The 22615-nt window shown below is 36.6% G+C and overlaps 2 protein-coding genes across 2 annotated transcripts in view; one reads left to right on the top strand and one right to left on the bottom strand.

The window, feature by feature from the left end:
- Flo2 (flotillin-2) overlaps positions 1–22615 on the bottom strand; it is a 398911-nt gene that overhangs the window by 214740 nt on the left and 161556 nt on the right. The gene's annotated exons all lie outside the window — the stretch shown is intronic.
- The window catches only part of LOC140746306 (glucose dehydrogenase [FAD, quinone]), a 34626-nt gene continuing 23920 nt past the window's right edge, over positions 11910–22615 (top strand). The window contains exons 1-2 of the mRNA XM_073078412.1: positions 11910–11983; positions 13402–13681. The gene's annotated coding sequence lies outside the window, so the exon portion shown is untranslated. The remainder of the gene's footprint in view (positions 11984–13401; positions 13682–22615) is intronic.

Genomic DNA, 22615 nt, shown 5'->3' on the forward strand with positions numbered 1-22615 from the left:
AATTATTACAAACGCCTTTATATATACATTTCGCATGTGCATGTGTATGTCACTGAACTCCTCCTAAACAACTGGACTGATTTTGATGAAATTTGTTGTGTGTGTTCAAATGGACTTGAGAATGGCTTAGATTTACAATTTAGTCCGTGGGAAAAGGTGTTTTTTAATTATTTTTTAATTCGTAAGTAGTTGTTGATTTTGGAATGTTTCACATTGGATTCGACAGACTTCGCTACCATCGCAGTTTCAAATATTCTATCTATTTTTCAAACCCGTAAGTGATAAGGGTTGTTCACCCTTAACATTTTTTTTATTTATATGGCAACACGACGTTTGCTGGGTCAGCTAGTATTAGCAATAATTATGTCTTAACAGCCCGGCGTTTCTATGAATATACTACTACTTTTACTACAGAAGAGCGTAACAAAGGGTCCGACCCTTTGTTAACGGAGGTGTTTAAAATAAACCTTTCTCCTTCCTTCTTTCACTTTGCGCTCTCTACATTTTATGATGAATAACTTTTGTTGCATATCATAGAAAACAAGTTTTATTACTTATATTTCAATATTAACAAAAATAGCTTAAATGTCTAGCTGCTTATGCTTGGATAGCTTTAGCGACATTGACATTTATCTAAACAGCTTATTGTTCTCAATAATATTTTCGAACGATATTAATATATATACAATATTGATAGATTAACAATTTCTGCCCACTAGAATTGACAAATTTCAATCTTTGGTAAGAGGTAAGAGTGATGTACTACTTAATGTATTACTTAAACATCATTATGCCATCTATAATCATCCCCAAATAGGATTACTACCAGAGATCGGCTTCAGATGCGGTACTACCACGAATGATTAAAATAGAACGCCTCATATGGCTATTCACACACTCTTCATCACACAGCATCGCTATACCGCTGTTATAAAGTAGAAAAAGTTACTGTCGCACTGCTGGGCACGGGTCTCCTCTCAGAAAGAAGGAAGGCCATAGTCCATCACGCGGGCCAAGTACCTATTGGTAGACTTCACATACCCATGAAAACTTTTCTTTAGATTTCTCAGGTATGCAGATTTCGTTACGATATTTTCCTTCACCGTTTAAGCAAGTGTTACAGGCACATCGCATTGATCCATTTATATTGCTGGTTGTTAATACTTTACTTCACTTATTAAATACTTTTCTATTTTATATTTTAGAATCTATTTTATATTTCAGTCTTACTTTGAGTTATGAAATGTCAGCTGATTTTTGCAATGTCTTTTTTAATGGAGATATGATAAAATAGTAGATAAAGATGTATTAATGTAAATGTTGATGATTATGGAAGAATATATTGTATTTCTGGAATCCCTTCTGAGCGTTTTCATACAAGTGATAATTAATAATACGCTAACTGAAAAATCAGACGGGATTTGAACCTTAGACCTCTCGATCAAGCGGCCGAGTTTCTTGACCACTAGGTTATCACTGCTTTTATATATGTCACTGTGTTAATAAAATGTATGTACACATTTTATATACAACATCGGCCCCAGATCGCAACAATGCGCCTACACTCACGTACGCCACTTATATAACCCGGCCGATATGAGTTCGCATGATTTCATCGTGCAAAGATTGCTAATTTGACATGCTTTAGCAATTATGGAAGGAAAAATTTCGTACAAACGAGATTATGTATTTAAAAACCCAGATTTATTTTTTGACGAAAAAGCTATATGATTGTTATAGTGCGACAGATAGGCCTTATTACCACGCTTTTATTAGCTTGGGTTGTACGTTTGTATGTGTGTATGTATGTACGTAACAGTAACGGAATCTTTGAGCCCGATTTCTATCCACTTTGAACGTTCAGTTGAATTCAAAATTTTGAAGAATTATCAAAAACCGATTACGATTTTAATAATTTTGTACCATTGTCCTTATCAACATCCTCAGGATTAACTATTATCGAGGCGAGATTTTTCAAGCACCTTCAGCAAAGTTCTTCGCAAGTTTAGATTGCAGATATTTTTTTCCGTCACATGGTAGTTTTTACTTTCACAATACTAAGATTTAGGTAAAAGTTCATACATTATTATTTACAACCCATGCAATGTAAAGTAATGCACCGCCTCACCTATTTCTTACTCATAACAATACTGTAAAGCACTGTTGTGTTCTATTTTAAAGAGTATGATAACACAGAGATATTTCATCATCAACCATCATTACTGTCCCACTGCTGGGCACGGGTCTCTTCTCAGAATGTGAAGGATTAGGCCATAGTCCACCGCGCTGGCCAAGTGCGTATTGGTAGACTTCACATACTTTTGACATTTTTTTTATAAAAGATATTTATAAGAGGCGTTTCAACTTAGTCCTTCGAACGGATTTGTGGCCGACTTCTTTTCATATAGGCTTCAGTAGTCTTAATTGGACTTCATGTCAGATATTCATGAGCGGCAGTGGCCTCATTCCATCAGGTGACTACATCCTCGTTTGCAGCTTAAATAATATACACAAAAATAAGGACCTCAAGTAACATTCCTGTACTACTTTTATTTCATTAAGTCTAGTCCCCGCCAAACTACTAGTCCGCTCTGAAGTTATACAATTTGCTATGGCGAAGCGATTCATTTCTATATTCAGTGCGGACTAGCAGTTTTACACGGACTATAATGTATTTCCATGGTGGAGATCCAGTGACCACTTAACGTTACCGAACCACGAAATGTTCTACTTCAAAAATTCAATCGGCATTTTAATTACTTTTTAAGAGTTACAAATACAATTGTATCTAAACAGTAAGGGGCAACTTAAGTGGGTACCTTTCAAGAGATAAATCAAGAGGCATTATAAACTTTTTACATCACCGCCGATCGTTTGCAAAATCAATCCAAGATTGTACATTTAAATGATTGGTAAATATACAAAAAGAATTTGTAAGACGCCGCACGCTGACAAATAAATTAGGTTTAATCTTTATGACGTAATATCAGTACAATTTTAACTAAGCAAAAAAGGTGGTAGAACACTGTGTGGTTAGACTCAGGCACCACCACCTCCACACCTATTTATGCCTAATAACGGCAGTGTTAAGCGCTGCTGAGTTCTGATTTGAAGGGTGTGTTAAGGGAAACATACTTTTTCGAGGCATTCCAACTTAGTGTTCAGGGGTGGTGGCGCATCTGACCTTAGTTAGGAATCAAATCTTATCTGGGGTTGATTACAGATATCCATGGGCGGCAGTAGCCTCTTACCATCAGGTTGACTGCATACTCGTTTGCTGCTCCTATATTATAAAAATAGGTTAAAATTATCTATGCATATTTAATATTTTTTTCTTTTGGGCATTCGGGTAAAAAACATATAATTATCTTTCTAAACACATTACCAGTATTTTTCAAAAAGTAATTTAAAATCACGCAATGTTTGACGATCGTGAATAATTACATAATTGATATTGTACGCATTACAAATTGCCTCATTGTGACGATTTGGTGACATTATCACAACTATAATTAAATATTTATAGCTAACGACGTACGACGACGATCGTCGATGGTGATTGGCGTGAATTACTTTGCAATTGACATGTAGCAAAATTCTAAATCAATTTGTCTTTTATTTTAGGGACAATACAGCCGATTGTGTCTAAAACAAAAGACAAAAAGATAAAAATATAAACATACTTTTATATTTTTAGTACATACAAGTTTAAAGACACTAAAGATTAATTTAAGTCAAAGTTTAAAAAAGACCATAAAGCGTTTGAATTATTTATTCATTAATTTATTGCTACAATGTTACAAACGAGAAAACTGAATACCTGATGGCGTCAATTTTAGGTGGCGACACAATTGTTTCTCACTGCACATTCGGCGTACAAAAAAAACTAAAAATGTACAGTCAGATAGATTTTATTTATTTATTTTATTGGACTATTAACAGAAATACATGTTACATTATGATGTAACAATATGTGTCCTTAAATATCTAGTGCTTACATGTAATTCCACTTATAAATAGTCACAGCATACATTAACGTAAAAGTACGATAACTAATAGATAAAAAATTGCGAGTGTCGTACGACAAGTCGTGGTCGTGTACAGTAGAAGTTACGTTCTCGTTAACTCGCAAACCGTCCTATTTCCTCTGTTTGTATTATAGCCCGCTTTCATTTCGCCGCTCACGTAACTGGGTTTCGATATCACTCCACGGTTCATGTTTAACATCTATTGTTTAATTAGTTTATTTTGTTTAAATAAACATGTGAGTACTTCTGTAAGCAACAGTAAGGTATAGTCCGCGTAAAACTGCTAGTCCGCTCTGAATATAGAAATGAATCGCGTCGCCATAGCAAATTGTATGACTACACCTGCTCGCAACAACTTCAGAACGGACTTGCAGTTTGGCGCGGACTATAGCTGACTAAATAAATGACTAATTCACTGTGCCAGATATCACCGCACATAACGAAACCGTTGAACTTAGACTTCTGAAATTTTGTACATATAGCGTAAATGAGAACTAAGAAAGTCATTTTGAATAATCCATATCTAAAGGAGTAAAATAGGGTTTGAAAGTAAGTTTGAACAACCACCAATTTTAAACCAAAAAGTATGAAAATTTGTATGTGGCTTTCTGGATAAAAAACAATCAAACGCCTATTTCACCGTTTTTGGAAATTCTACTTCGACCCTTTTGGTGCAGTCGGAATTATGCATTTTTATCTTTAATACTTGTCTTGTTATTTTATTTCTGCACCTATATTTATACTTTCTTATAAAAAACACAAGATCCGCATGCGCAGATGTAAGCGTTAAAAAATCCGCATCCGCAACATCCCTAGTTTGTATTATAACCCGCTTTCATTTTGCTCACGTAACTGGGTTTCGATATCACTCCACGGTTCATGTTTAACATCCATTGTTTAATTAGTTACCTGCCTGTTGAAATAGGCGTGTGTGTATTTCTGTACGCACTTGAGAAGTAATACTTCTTTGCCTTAATTGATAAAAAGTGCGTTTATAAATGAATAGGCGTGCAAGAAGCGAAACCATTTTATTTATTTTTTGTTTACAAAATATTGCATCACCTCTATAAAGAAATGAACAAAAGGGCAAATGTAATGCCTGTTGATTCTCTACCAGTCAACCCTGGGTGGATGTAGACAATTTGCAGCAGGGGCTGGACTATTACAAAATAAAAAAAAATATCATATCGTATCATATCGACATAAGCTTGTATATTACTATTATAACATAACATAACTCTCCAAGTATAACCGTTCCGCTACAAAAATAGTTTTACCAATAGTTTTTTCTGTAGTACTGACATAGTAAGTGGCCGTCCTCAACGGTGGCCGTCCTCAACGCTTGTTGGAGAACTCCGGGATCTCCGACGGAACACAACCGGAGCCCTCCAAGCGCGATGCCCCGATCGGGCTCTGCCCTGGGGGAGCAGCTTTCGCTCCTCCCACACCATGTAGTGTTTACGACGGTATGCGACCACACATACCGCCGTCCTTCCCGGGGTCGCTAGCTGGACGGTTCGAGCTCCCACTCTTGCCGCCCGCAACCCCGGAAGCCCCCTTTTAGTCGCCTCCTACGACAGGCAGGGGATACCGTAGCCCTATTCTAGTCCCGGAACTACAGGGACAATGGGTTTTCCACCTGGGTCTAAGTTACTCGCAGTATATCAATGTGGAAAACCTAGTATAGGTTTTCCACCTGAGTCTAAGATACTCGTAGTATATCCATGTGCTGCAGCGACTAAAAAATCATTAATTTGTAGCTTTTAATTATTTTTTATCTACACAGCGCTTATTTCTAATTATGATTAAACCAGTATTACAACAGTAGAGGAAATGAAAATGTACTTTCCATTTCAAATAAAATATTACCTCTTTACCAACATTCAATGAAATGGAAGAGCTCACAGGGAAAATACACGATTGCATCACATTCTGCAATCAGGCTTTACACACAATTAACGAATCAAACAAAATTGTATGAGTATTGTTTTTCAAATGTGTGTGAGGTTTTTACTACTTGACAGAGCATTGCGACGAGTCTAAATATAACTTAATCGGAATAGTTAGCGATGAAGAATGATAGATTTCGACCCAATATTTAGGATAGAGTGTAAAGTTCACGGGATTTTTTTAATAGATTTAAGGAATAATTCTTCATCAGTTAGTCAAAAAAGACATTTAAAAAAATATCTCCCCGGAGGCAGCGATGCAGTGATGAATAGTCTCTTATGGCTATAATGCACTTACTTTTATCTAATCCACTAAATGATTTTAACTAAAAATTTTGTTTAAAGTAATATCACAACTTATAATTAAACATACGGAAGTTTGCCAGTAAATGTTAAGTATAATTATTTAACTGAAATTAATATCAAGGTAACTCGGCAACCAGCTTTGTTGTTTAACCTACTCCACTTTTAATCATGCAGGCTGCATTGCTTTGCAGAATTAAGCGCCATTCAATTGAATGACCATTTCTCTATATAAAAGACTTCAACGCGCGATCAGAAACATTAAAAAATAATATTTTCTTATTTATAAGTGGTGCTACCTTAACGTGGTCTGGAACAACACTAACACTGCACCAGTTTTTGTACCCTGGTATTTTTAGTATAACAGGAGGCGTTCCATCTTAGTCCTCTAGAGTTTTCTTGTGTAGGGTGGTTTGTCTAGGGCCTTTAGGGCCTGTTTGTAGTCCGCTTAAAATAAGATATAACCATCAGGGTCTAAACAGCAGGATTAAGTGCTGTTGTATTTAGGTTTAAATCGTGTAGTAAGGGGGAGACACATGCGAGTTATTTCAACTTACTACTCGTACTAAGGGGGTAGCAACGTAGCTCATGTGTTTTTATATAAAATTAAAGCAGCAAAAGTAAATCGAGCTGATAATAAGTGGCCACTAACGCCTGTGGATATCTGTAACCAACCAACAACAGAGGTTCTACCTTAAGCCGATGCACTGCTACTCCTGAAGGGTAAGATAATCGCCGCATATGTAAATAAATCGGTATCTACACCCTTCCGCTGAATGGCAAGAACTACTTCACATTAGAAATACTAATGGCGGTGGTACCACTCCGGTCAATCCACACTGATTCTCCATTTCAAACTGCATATAAAGCTCTGTATTATAAAAATATATTTAAATATCTATGGGCTATAAAAAGGTCACACTAACAAAATGTTGACATTTGAAACAAACAAGAAACTTACCCCACACTTGCTACTTTCTGTTTGTGAAATGGTAGAGCGATGTAGCAAGTGGCTCTCAACCTTGCTACATCACTCGTATCGGCAGTCGATGACCAAACATATGAAACACGTATGATAAAGATCTTCAAGGACGTTCGCTGATTATATAACGTATGCTTACACATTCCTATCGTGCCGATTAAAACATACGTGTGATGCATTGTGACATACTTTGAGAACATTTTTTCATATACTCGTAATATAGAAATATTTCACATAATAGGTATATAATTTGAAGGTGGTAGAACCCTTTGTGGTTCGACTCCGGCGGCACCACCGCCACACCTATTTCTGCCTAATAACAGCAGTGTTAAGCGCTGTTATGTTCTTGCTAGAGGGGTGTGGTAAGGGAGACAACAAAAATGAATATTTAACACTTAAAACTATAGATTACCAACAATAGAAAGGGCAAACGGAGCTTTACAAACTTCCATACGAACATCATATCCGGATGACGTAAGCCGCCCCATTACACTGAGAACTTTCGATTTCTGGATGAAATCGAGATCGCTTCCTTACCGCTGTGAATAAGCCGTTTGTTACTTGAGCGAGTCTTGTAAATTCTCGTGAATAATTACTTCACATATGATTTATCTTTATTGAGGGAACCAAGTACACGTTTGAAGATTAAATACACAAAGATGAATTACTTTTTATTGTTTAATGAATGGGAATTATATTTATTAAAGAAACTACCTTTTAGCCGCGGTTTCGCTTGCGGTGAGAGTATTTGTCTATCCCTCAGGAACGCTACTTTTTTCGGGATAATTGGTACACTATATCTTTTTCTGAACCCTAATTTTTACTTTTCGCATACCACTATCAATATCTTGCTACAACAAATACATGTATACATACATCAAAGGTTAAAGGCTAAAGGATAATTGAAAATATATGGGCAAATACGTAAACAAATACCAAAACAGTAATTTTTGTAAATACGTAAAAACTCATACTAAGGGTATAGGAAGTTACATTTCACAACGAGGATTTAGGGCGGGTGTTTGCAATCGAACGAATAACGTACGTTCACGACACGCGGCCCATCTGTACGGACATTTGTATGTCAATACGTTGCTTCATGTGAGCTATGGCTTAGCTATGAACAATAGTTTAACACACTGTTTTACGGGACTCATGTCTCGAGACCGTAAACTTATACCACGTCACGACCAATTTTTACGTATGAGCTACGTATCCAGGAAGTTACATTTCGCAACGAGGACTTAGGGCGGTTGCAATCGAACGAATTACATACGTTCACAACACGCGGCCGATCTGTACGGACATTTGTATGTTAATACGTTGCTTCATCTGAGCTATGGGCAGCTTTGTACAATTATGTTTAACACACTGTTTTACGGGACTCATGCCCCGAGACTTTAAACTTATACCACGTCACGACTAATTGTTACATATGAGCTACGCGACTAATTGTTAATTACTACGTATGAGCTACGTTTCCAGGAAGTTACATTTCGCAACGAGGATTTAGGGCGGGTGTATTCGCAATCGAACTACCAAAAATCGTCATATGGCAATTTGATCTAGACACTGTCATTTTGAAACGGCTCGTACGTACCTATACGGGACTTATGACCCGAGACTTTAAACTTATTCCGACTAATTGTTCCGTATAAGCTAGGCGACTAATTGTTAATTGTTACGTATGAGCTACGTATCCAGGAAGTTACATTTCGCAACGAGGATTTAGGGCGGGTGTTTGCAATCGAACGAATTACGTTTACGACACGCGGCCGATCCGTACGGACATTTGTATGTTAATGCGTTGCTTCATGTGAGCTATGGGCATCTTTGTACAATTATGTTTAACACACCGTTTGTAGGCGATTTTGTCGTAAAATACGTAATGCCACTTTATTGTAGCATTAAACGTAGAAACATTTTCTATGATTCGTCGTAGTTTGGTAGCTAGCAATTAAGCTAAGTAACTTAGTTCCCAAATATTAATATGAGTCGGTAATCAATCTCACATCAATAGTATCTAAATTCACGTACGATGTCTACATTGTTTGTACCCATTTATGCCATGTGTCGCAATATATGAATATTTCACCTATGTCATAAACAGTTTATGACATTCTACTTTTATAACGCCATCGCATTTAATGGCCTCCAGATAACGAAATAATTGTCAATAACTCTATTTTATGGTATTAGATTCGAAAGAAACCACCGACATATTTATTTCTATCTAATAACATCAGTGTTAAGCGCATCAGTGTTAGTTTGAAGGATGTGGTAATGGAAAGACTTATGAACTTGTACTGAAGGATAGCAACATATCAGTGACCTCAAGTACCGAATACTCCAGTCTTATCTGGGACTGGTTATAAATATCCAGTTGCTACTTACCACCAATTTACTGCATTCGTTTACTACTTCTATGATATAAAATAAAACACATTTGAATATTATATATTCGCAATAATTTCCTCAAAACCAATTACATATACGCATGGAGACTGCTATAAACATATTAGACAGATATGTCATATCAATCCAATCATATTTAAATATTTCAAACTTACCTAATCCCAAATCCAAAAATCTAAATAGCCATAATGACACAGCGGTTACGAGAAAACGTTCGAATGTAATTGTAAATGTCAAGATAAGTTTAACTACATTCGTAGAGCACGCGACGTCTATACAAACATATTATAAGTTTCCGGTATGAGGCAGAGTTTCTCAAAGTGTAATAACATTAGTGGCTTTGTGAGGCAGGGGTTCTCAAAGTGTAGTAACAGTAGTGGCTTTGTAAGGATACGCCAGTTCTTCGTAGGGGTACGCGATTTCGAATGTAATTGTAAATGTCAAGATAAGTTTAACTACGTTCGTAGAGCACGCGACGTCTATACAAACATAATATGTAAAACATACATACATTTACTTATAATATTATTATAAGTTTCCGGTATTATGAGGCAGGGGTTCTCAAAGTGTAGTAACAGTAGTGGCTTTGTGAAGCGTACGCCAGTTGCTTGTAGGGGTACGAGGTTAATAAAGAAATTAGGACAAGATCGGCGCTAGGTTGAAACCGTATAAATGAAATTGTAGAGTACATAGGCCATATTTTTTCCAATTAACGATACACTACGCCTTTGATATAATGCAAGTATATGATTTTACTAAATTTGGTAGTTGATCCATGCAAAGTTGTTTCTAGCATCAATTCCAATTATAATGCGGCACAAACCTATCAATCTCATTATGAATTAGAGATACATATCAATCGCTCTTTGTAACTGAATATGTATTATAATATCATTTTTTGGTTTACTACCAATTTTTCTAAAGTAAGTTGACGTTGTATTAAAAATCCAATAAGGGTACGTGGAGCTACATGTTTGAGAACCACTGGCACAGAATAAAGAGGCTTCCACTGAAAGTGCAACGACGGTGGAAGGTTACGTCATCGCGAAGTAATTGATTCGATGATCATCCAACATAAACAGTGTCATAACACCAAGTGTAAGGTAAATTGGAAGACCGTGTTCTGTAAACATCAGTTAGAGATATGCACAGTCAGATATTTTTGTAATATAAAAAGTACGAGTACATGTCGCTAAATGAGTATTAACTATTGGCTCGTCAATTGTTCATCGAAGGTTTTTTTTTTATAATATAAAATAGTAGCAGACGAGCATGCAGTTCACCTGATTGGAAGTGGGTACTGCCGTGCATATAAATCTGTGATTAGATTCCTACCTGCGGTCGGCCACGGACGCATCGCTACTCCTGAGGACTAAGCTCGAATGCACCGGAAAAGTATGTCACCTTTACCACACCCTTCAAAACAGAATACCCTTAATACCCGTAACACTCTTGTTATTGGGAAGAAATTGGCGTGGCGGTGATGTTGCCTAAGTCGAACCACAGAGGGTTCTACCGCCTTTACAAGTAATAACAGTAATTAAATGTAAAGACAGTAAGACCATAAGCTTCAGCCATTGTCGTTTACTTAATCAGTAACAGTACACTTAATCAGACTTACACATAGATATACACAAACGATCCATCTCAAATCTATCGTCTGGGGTCAAATTACAACACCGGCAACCTAGGCATGAGAAATCCATTTAACACTGTCCAAAATCGCCCGGGTCACATAAAGCACCGCGTAAGACATATTACGATTTTACCCCGTAACGAAAGTAGCATAGCTAGAGCAGCAGCAAAAACAGGGTATGAAACCCTACTTATTCTAGTATACCTTGATTAGGTACCTAGGAAGCGAGAAGTGGCAGCTAAACTTGACTGTTCTGTTGGGCTGTGCTATATTCACGATAGCCAGTAATTCAACAAAAAATTGTACAAATTATAAGAAAATTTTAATTTACGCGATAATTACAACACGCTTAAACAAACGGACATATACGCTCAAGCAAACATAACATACGCATCGATACCGGCAGATGACCGATCCAAAAAACCAAACAAATCTTACCTCATACACTCGAACTAATTACAACACCCGCCACCGAGCCGTGATAGCGTTTAACCCTGTCCGAAAGCACCCGGGCCACATAAGGCACCTCGTAACACATATTACGATTGATCCGGCACGGGCCGCGTGGGGCGGTTACAGCATCGGCGCGCGCGCAACGCCAGTCAACCACGCGTAGTCGCGTCGCGAAGCCGCGGTACTCGAATCTTAACCGAAATTCGAAATTCTATCTGTCAGTATTTTACGTCTTTTGTTTTTAGACTTATTGATCGATCGTTTTCTTTTGTTTGTTTTTTTGCTTGAAATTTGTGATGTTTGAATTGTTATTTTTATATATCGTTTAGGGGTCATAGGATTTGGCAAAATTGTCACTAAATACAATTTAATTGAATTTCCAGAAAAAAAAAGTCTTAATAAATTTCATAGACCTTAAACTCGAAACTAACTTACATAACTCAACTTACGAAGTGTCTTTAAATATCAAAATCTTTATGGGATACTGTCTGTAAATATAATCTAATCGAATTTTCATAAAATAATAAACTAATTTTCATAAACCTTAAACTCAAAAAATATTTACATAACTCAACTCGAGTGTCATTTAATTCCCAATATCGTCTTCTGATAGCAAACAATCTATTTTCCGATTGTAAGCGCCAGTAATATACCTATCCAGTAGCTGCCGTAATTGCTTTGTGGTGTAATGTTGTCTTACCTAATAAAACGTAACTGATACTAAACGTTATGTAAATTCTGGACACGCGGATTCTATGTGCAGAGTGGTATTCGACACGATAACACAAAAATAAATTAATTAACCTATATATACCTTATGACATAATTGTTATTTTAATTAGTTTTGTGTAGCTTTGTTAAATCCATTTTATTTTTTGCTCTAAACTTTTGAAGTTAATTAAGTGTAAAATTTTGTTATTTTAATTAGTTTCGGATAGTTTTCTTCAATCCCATTATTTTTGCTCTAAAAATGTGCAGTTAGCTCAGTGTAGATTTTAGCCATTAGTAGGTATTAATTACATTTGATAAAGACGAATTAAAATAATTTTAAAACCAAAAACTAGAAAATAAAACAACAAAAAGAAAAGTTCCTTAAAGTTGAAAAACAATGTAAAGTCGGTCTAATATACTCGTTATCTAAATCTAATTACGTTTCATAATCCCTTTCTAAATGTCCTTTAAAATGTAAAGTCAACCTAAGGTCTACAACAATCTAATTACATTTTTGATTACTTCCTGAATATCCCTCAAAGCTTAAAGTCAATCTAAGATCGATCTTTTTTAGGGTCCCGTACATAAAGCGTCAAAACGGAACCCTATTACTAAGTCTGTCCGTCTATCCGTCTGTCACAGGACTCTTGCAAAGCATATACTAGTACTTATATGGTTGCTATTATAAAAAAAAAAAAAACTAATAAAAATTTGGTAGTACGGAATCCTCTCAGAGTGCGTTCGACTCGCACTTAGCCTTATTTTATAACAACTTCCTGAATGTCTTAAAAAATTAATGTAATGTATATCGACATTACAAGCTACATAATTATTGATACAAACAAAAATAAACATTCGAATAATCACTTTCATTATTACAAGTGAATAACAGTCATTAACCTAATAATCGTTTTCTTTATCTAGCCAGAACAAAAACTCAGGGTCAAAGTGCATTAATACTGGGAAAGATCGTGAGAATCGACAACAATATAACATACCTACGTCATACCTTACATATCGACGCATAACTTTCAAAGTGACGTCATATGTCAAGTGAAGTGTAATGTACAGTGTCGTTAGTGAGTGTTTGTAATGTATAAAGAATTCTAATTAGAAAGGATCTTTTGTCTAAGTTGTGTGCGGGGCGAGATAGCGTTTTGAAGGCGTTGCATGTGCGGTGTTGAAAGAATCATCAGAAATGAATGTAAGTATTATTCCTTTTTTTGGGGTTCCGTACCCAAAGGGTAAAAACGGAACCCGAATACTAAGCCTCCGCTGTCTGTCCGTCTATCCGTCTGTCACGGGGCCTTTATTTCTTGAACTGTAATAAATACTCGTACATCTGATTTCCAGAGTATGTAAAAAGGTGGCCGCTTTAACAAATTTGAAGGTGGTAGAACCCTTTGTAATTCAACTCCGACGGCATCACCGCCACAACTATTTCTACTTAATAACAGCAGTGTTAGGCACCGTTGTCTTTCATTTTGAAGGGTGTGGTAAGGGAGACAGACTTTTCCGAGGCGTTCCTTAGTCCTCAGGAGTAGAAGCGCATCTGTGGCCGACCTCAGGTAGGAATATCTAATCCTATCTGGGGTTGATTACAGATGTCCACGGGCGGCAGTAGCCACTTACCATCAGGTGGACTGCGTACTCGTCTGCTACACTTACATTAATAAAAAAAATATATACAAAAAGAACTTTAAAATAAATGGGGTTCCCTATACAAGAAACCGCTATTTTTCTGTATTTTTCGTTTTGTCTATGGAACATGTTCACGATGCATTTATTTCCATGGTTTCTATGATAACAAATACTAATAATTAAAAAAGTAATTAATGGTACGGAACCCTCAAGTGCGAGTTCGACTTGTACTTAGCCAATTTTATTTTTATATACTCGTATTATGGGACGCCGACGAGCATGCAGTCCATATGATAGTACGTACTGTCCTGCCAATCAACTACGGATAAAATTAGATTCCTATCAGAGATCGGCCATAGATGCGCCGGTACCTAAGGACTAAGCTGGAACGGAAAAATATATCTCCCTTACCACACCCTACAAACCAGAACAGCAGAGCTTATCACTCGTGTTGTAAGCAGAAATAAACTCATTTAAAGATTAATATTATAGCACGGTGGTGCTGTTAGGCAAACATTTAATTTCCGCGTGTTGTCACAATCACTTTATCTATGAATCGGTACATTGAATATTTTTGAGGCCATCTTTTCACTCTACTTACTACGGTCGTAAACTTTTGAAGTTTTTCTAAACATAACGTTTACACATTTTCTTAAATGTTCATGTATATATTTATGAGTAAGCGCTGCTGTGTTCTACTTTGAGTGGTGTGGTATGGGAAACATACTTATCAAAGGCGTTTCAACTAAAACACAAACAGTTCTCAGGGGTAGCAACGTCTGTCGCCAATCTTAGACAGGACTCAAACCTTATCTGGGTTGGATTACGGATTGTCTGTAGCTAGTCGTGGGCAGTTTCCATCAAGATCACTGCATACTATTTCTACCTAATAACAGCAGTGTTAGGTTAGGTTAGGCTGTGTACCGTTTTGAAGGGTGTGGTAAGGGAGACAGATTTCTCCGAGGCGTTCCAGCTTAGTCCTCAGCGATAGCGGCGCATCTGTGGTCGACCTCTGGTAGGAATATCTAATCCTACCTGGGGTTGATTACAGATGTCCATGGGCAGCAGTAACCACTTACCATCAAGTGGACTGCATGCTCGTCTGCTACTCCTATATTATAAAAAGAAATACTTCTTTGCCACTTGTATATTATAACAAACCTAATTCTGTTTGCGTATCCTTAATCTTGTCTTATATAATACTTCTGTCCAATACCTACACTTAGAAACTTTTAACATTCTAAACGTCTAAACATTCAAATGTATGTCAGTAACAACAACAGATTTGTAATCCAACAACAACATAATAACTTGATTAGTATATACAATACGTTAAGTAACAACAATCGGTGTTCAGTGACCACAACCGTACATTTATTCATTAATTCAGAAGGATGTCACTAATTACGTTGATTTGAATAATTGCAACGATGTCATAATAATTCGGTGCCAAGGCCGCAACACTATAGATAGTGTCATACGAATTAGACAGGTGTGGCGCCAAGTATGAAATATACCTGACTAATAGTGTTAATTACCTAATAATAGATGCGATAATATTTTGCAGTCAACAATGTTGACTGACATAGCGTTTTTATAATATAAGAGTAGCAGACGAGCATGCAGTCCACCTGATGGTAAATAGGTACATGGATGGCCGTCCATGGATAAATAAAGAAATTAATAAAATAAATAAATGGACATCTGTCATCAACCCCAGTTAGGATGAGATATTCCTGCCTGAGTTCGGCCACAGATGCGCCGCTACCCCTGACTAAGATGAAACGACTCGGAAAAGTATGTCTCCTTTACCACATCCTTCAAACGAGAACGCAGCAGCGCTTAACACTACTGTTATGTGGCGGTGGTGCCGCCAGATTAAAAGCATAGAGGATTCTACCTCCTTCAAACCTTATACTGACTTTTTTACACTTTTTTATAATATGAGGGTAGCAGACGAGCATGCAGTCCACCTGGTGGTAAGTGGCTATTGCCGCCCATGGACATTTGTAATTAACCACAGATAGGATCAGATATTCCTACCTGAGTTCGACCACAGATGCGCCGCTACCCCTGAGGACTAAGCTGGAACGCCTCGGAAGAGTATGTGTCCCTTACCACACCTTTATAAAAGCTTTACAAGGCAAGTGTCTCGAATTAAAAATCATGTTCTGAAGTAGCCAATCTCATCATAAATATAAGTTAGTATCGTAGCACACAACATAGTAGCGATAAAATTTATTAAAATTCGCGTGCAGATTGAAAATCGCAAGCAACATTCCCAAATAGTAGGCACCTGTTATTTATTAACTTAACTAAAACTTACTTACAAATGTACAAGTACCTATATACCGCTTAGTATCTATTTATATAAAATACTAGGAGACCCGACAAACTTTGTACCGCCTCAAAAATTTTAATCAAATATATTTCATCTACACTAATACAATGACGTTTTATACTTAGTTATAGATCAATGCACTAAAATTATAAAGAGGAAAACTTTGTTTGCTTGTTTGGTTGTAATGAATAGGCTCAAAAACTACTGGACCGATTTTAAAAATTCTTTAACCATTCGAAAGCTACATTATCCACGAGTAACATAGGCTACATTTTATATGAAATATATTTGATAAATAGATTTTGACGCGGTACAAAATCTGCCGGGTCAGCTAGTATAAAATAGTAATCGGTCCGGTAGTTTTGAGCATATTCATCACAAACAAACAAACAAACAAATTTTTCTTCTTTATAATATTAATATAGAAAAGATTATTATTCATTAATTGAAGCTGTTATCAGCTTCTTAGTATTTTACGGAACTGCGAAGCTCTAAAATTTGACAAATCCCAAATTATACACATTTATTATCATCACCTTGCAATATTTCACAATACCAACATACGAGTAGTAGGTCAGTTGCTTAGCGAAACACAAGGTCTCTTAATAGATATAATGGACCCACCGGCAAATGTTGCTTTTCTCATGACTCATGACTTTGTGCAACATTCAATTGTAACGTGTATGTTGAATTGGTAACAAAACTTAGGCCAGCGCTACATTACACGGATATTCCGTTTCGGAAAAAACGCAACGGTATGCCAATAAATTTTATTTGTCAGACACATTGCGCGGATTGTTGATTTTTTTATCTACACTAATATTATAAAGAGGAAAACTTTGTTTGTTTGTTTGGTTGTAATGAATAGGCTCAAAAACTACTGGACCGATTTTAAAAATTCTTTCACCATTTGAAAGCTACGTTATCTACGAGTAACATGGGCTATATTTTATATGATTTATATTGAATTTGAGTAATATATATTTAAAGCTATTTGAATATATCAGCAACGCAACGGATCGCTAATATACTTTATTTGCCATTGCAAACACTACGCAGATTGTTTTTTTTTTTATAATATTTAAGTAGCAAATTTACCATCAGGTAGACTGTAACATATAGCATATAATGGCCACTGCCGCCCATGAACATCTGTAATCAAAGGTAAGATCATGACCACAGATGTAGGTATTGCTGCTCCTGAGGACTAAGTGCTAAGAATGCTTGGGATACACTTTCCATCCCAATTGAGACACCCCAAGCACTTATCCCAATTGAGACACTTCTCAATGACCACACTGTTCAAAGCGGGACCTAGCATCGCTAAACATTCCTATTATTATGCAGAATAGTTTCAAGGGTGGTGCCTCCAGAGCTGAGCCACAAAGGGTTCATTCACCACATATATATTTTCTTTTTTTTTATTTATTTTTCTGTACACGAAATAAAAAACATACATGAAGCAAACTTACAAGGTAGTACGATAAAGTAAAGGGATACACAATTTAGTCATATGCAGCAATCGTAAAAAAAAATATTTATTATAAATACAATCTATGTAAAATCAAACGAAAATTACAAATAAGTCACGGTTCGATTTCACACCGGTAAATTAAGCATAACTAATTGTACTATTTGATTGTTGCATCACCGTATAATTTAGTTTGTTTTATATTCCGAAAAATAAAAATAAAACGATTAATTTATTCTTTATTTATTATATATTTGTTTTATTGACATAACAGAGGCATTTTATTTAAATATTTCCGCAGCAATGACACGGTTAATTTATTCAATATTTATTTAGTGGCAGAATACGGCCAAAATAATAAAAATTAGGGACTCTACTCTAATATAAATTCATTACTGACCTAATCGTTCTGTACTTTTACAATTAGAAGGGTTTAAGTCCTTGTGAACTTGGCGAATTAAAAGAAATCATACAGCATTAATAAAACTTATTGCATACACATGTAAGTGTATTTTCATTTGAAATATCTGGTATCTTGAAACTTATATACGAAATGTACACCTTCGAATTACTTAATTACTTAGCGGAAACTTCTCAGAGTTACTTTTAAAATAATTACACTTTACGCATAACACAAATCAAATGGTATATTTATATACCTTTCTTTTTTCTTAACGAGGGGGAAACCTTCAAAAGGTACCCGACGAAGTGGGAGCGACGCCGGGTTATGTGGGATTCTTACCGCACTAAAACCCCCCCGGTGGCCGTCCTCAACGCTTGTTGGAGAACTCCGGGATCTCCGACGGAACGCAACCGGAGTCCTCCAAGCGCGTTGCCCCGATCGGGCTCTGCCCTGGGGGAGCAGTTTTCGCTCCTCCCGCACCATCTGGTGTTCACGACGGTATGCGACCACACATACCGCCGTCCTTCCCGGGATCGCTTACTGGACGGCTCGAACTCCCACTCTTGCCGCCCGCAACCCCGGAAGCCCCCTTTTAGTCGCCTCTTACGACAGGCAGGAGTTACCGTAGCCCTGTTCTAGTCCCGGAACTACAGGGACAATATTTATATACCTAGCGACCTATTACGTACGTAATTCCAGAATCATCCCGTCTTGCGTAACGCACTTCACTGGGGAAGTGAGGCCGAGTGCGTTACGCAACAACCATGAGGTTGGAGGACAGTGGTTGAGTGGCGTAAACTGTTATAAGCGCTAATGTTGTAAACGGGACTTATTTAATATTGTATTCATGTTATTAGCAAACTACTATGTACGTAATTCCAAATTTATCCCGTCTTTCGTAACGCGCAGTTCACTGGGGAAGTGAGGCGGAGTGCGTTACACAACAACCTTGAGGATGGATGACAGTGGTTGAGTGATATTAACTATTAAACGCCCTAACACTGTACACTTGTGAACAGGACTAATCAATAGTATATTTATGTTCTTAGCAATATATTAGGTACGTAATTCCAAAACCATCTATACGCCTCCCCTTGCGTAACGCATTATACACTGGGGAAGTGACGCCGAGTGCGTTATGTAACAAACATGAGGTTGGAGGACAGTGGTTGAGTGGCGTTAATATACTTCACCACGATACAACAAAAACTATTTTGATCCGTGCTTTTGACAGTGAAAATTTGTATACGAAATTAAATATTAGAAGTGCTAACATGAGTAACAGTAAATGTAATTTATTACAATTCATAGAATCAAGCTAACATTATTTTTAAGAAATATTTTAAACGCTACAGAAATATATTTGTATAACACAAAATATATTTTCCCTAGATTCCTTTGTACTTTAAGCATAAAATAGGTACATTTTTATACCCTTTCAAAAGTAAGCTGCAATAAAAAAATATATAATAAGCAGTAAGTGTTAGCTCAGCTTGCAGTGTGATAACGTCTTAATTTAATAGTTGCAGTAAGAAAGTGTGCAATTCCTTTGTTGCCCTTTTAAATGTTTGTTCCTAGTTAAGTTCAATATTACGAAATACTTTTAAAGTAAAATTATTGCAAAAATAATTATCAGCAAAAAAATAATATCAATTTATTATATTTTTATATTAATTTCGTATTTGTTAGTACTCATATTAATATTGTATTTTAGTAGTAACAATGGGATTGCAACTATGCTGTAGGTTTGGAGTTCTAATCCTAGTTGAAAGGAAGTTTTTTCAGATTAAATTATTAGTGAGGTATAATTATAATATGTCCCACTTTTCAGTAGGGAAAATATGAGACTTCCAAGAAAATGTTACTAAACTTGACATATTTTTTACAATACGTCAGCACCACGATGTTAAAAAGCGCCTCGACAGTTATTAGTCCATCATAATCCAATGAAATAAAACTCATTAAATACTACATACACATCTATAAATACAGATTAATTTCAAATATCCATTAAATAAATGTTTACAAATAACACTAACCCAATTCACACGTATTTCGCCTATTTCGTATTTCAATTGTTTGCCATGATAATAACATTACACAATTACACGAGCCGCTAAAATCATAAGCGTGCGATGTAAGAACTTGGAATAAGCAAATAAAAATATTTCAAATTGTTACGTACTGCCGCTCTTACTTACCTATACCTTTTTTTTTTTGTTTACGAGGGGGAAACCTTCAAAAGGTACCCGACGACGTGGGAGCGACGCCGGGTTATGTGGGATTTTTACCGCACTAAAACCCCTCCGGTGGTCGTCCTCAACGCTTGTTGGAGAACTCCGGGATCTCCGAGGGAACACAACCGGAGTCCTCCAAGCGCAATGCCCCGATCGGGCTCTACCCTGGGGGAGCACTTTTGGCTCCTCCCACACCATCTGGTGTTTAGGACGGTATGCGGCCACACATACCGTCGTCCTTCCCGGGGTTGCTTGCTGAACGGTTCGAACTCCCACTCTTGCCACCCGCAACCCCGGAAGCCCTTTTAGTCGCCGCTTACGACAGGCAGGGGATACCGTAGCCCTATTCTTACTTATCTATACCTAACCTATCTATTCCGATTCAAAAACGCGATCCATAAGTTTATTTTCAGATTTTAATCGAATTCCCAAAAGAAAAATCTATCTTAGATTCGTCGTTCAATCATGTTGTTTATACCAGCGATTATTTTGAGATGCCACGACCAATCGGCAAGACACAAACACGATTGTATGTGGCTAGTTTCATACGAGGTTCCATTTGGGGGAAATTAGAAAATGTTCACCAGTTTTCTTGGTAAATCCGACAAAAGAGGATTTCTTATAAATTAAAGTAATAATGATGTATTTAAAATTAACAAACGCTCTGAATGCACAGATAAGGGATAAATTGCCTCAAAATGACACAAAAACTCAACATAGATTTAGATTATCAAAACAAACAAATGGATTTTTTTGAAAACTTCGTACCAAATATTTTATATCCATAACATAAAACAAAGTAAATCCAAAGAGATAATGAGCATATCTTTAGCATGAAATCGCTTAAACGCAAATAAGCGTCGCAAACAGACAGAACGGAGTGGGTCGTGGAAAGTGGATCCAATGGTGATGAACGGTGATGCAATGGTAACGTAACTTGCGGTTAGTGAATCCCTCTTTATTGTTCGGAAACTTTGAGAAAATTTAATATTGTCTGATATACTAGTATTTTCATTTTATTTTTATTTTTATAATACAGGACTAGCAGACGAGCATGCAGTCCACCTGATGGTAAGTGGCTACTGCCACCCATGGACATCTTTATTGTTCGAAAATTTAAAGGCATTATTTTTTTTTAGTTCAGACTATTTCGGATCAAGTAGGTTATGACCTAATTGATCCGAAATAGTCTGAAGATCTTAATGATCTGGAGTTCGAATTCCTATGCGAAAAAATGGGAAAAAAGAAGAATATTGAATGTAGTCAAATTTACTAGCACACTCAACTTTTTGTCATTTGCAAAATTAGCAATATGCGACAGAAAAATCTCAATTAACACAGTGTGTTAGGCTAAGTGAGATTTTTCATAAGACAGGAACAACAAATTTCTTCCCTTTAATACCCATAAATAGGTATAGAAATGGTGTAATCGGAGTCGAACTTTTAAAAGTGACACTTTCAGAAACCGAAGTTTCTGTATGTAACTGCGAAATATCTTTCTAATCTCATTAGCACAAATAAATTGACTTTATGATTTAAAAAATCTTACTCATAGAGAACCCATTACTTATCCCATGATAGGCGAAAACATATACTCGCTATTATATTCTACATGACTACACATAAAGGGTCACCAGTAAAGACTCCATTAAATCTAAATATATATAACTCAACTGGTGACTAGGTAACTAGGTGACTGACTGACATAGTGATCTATCAACGCACAGCCCAAACCACTGGACGGATCGGGCTGAAGTTTGGCATGCATGTAGATGTTATGACGTAGGCATCCGCTAAGAAAGGATTTTGATCAATTCCACCCCTAAGGGGATAAAATAGGGGATGAAAATATTACTTCGTAACGCGAGCGAAGCCGCGGGCAAAAGCTCGTAAGATATAAGAAGACATTAAATCAGTTGAATTAGGTCCTTCTACGACTTCTGAATTCAGAGACGATGTAGACGAACATTTACATTGAGCACAATGCCAAATTAGTACAATGGGAACGACATAATGCCTTCGCGCTGCCAAATAACTTTTCTAGA

The sequence above is a fragment of the Epargyreus clarus genome, unplaced genomic scaffold (assembly GCF_041222505.1).
Source record: "Epargyreus clarus isolate Ecla_fem2 unplaced genomic scaffold, WU_Ecla_fem_2.2 ptg000012l, whole genome shotgun sequence".
NCBI lineage: Eukaryota > Metazoa > Arthropoda > Insecta > Lepidoptera > Hesperiidae > Epargyreus > Epargyreus clarus.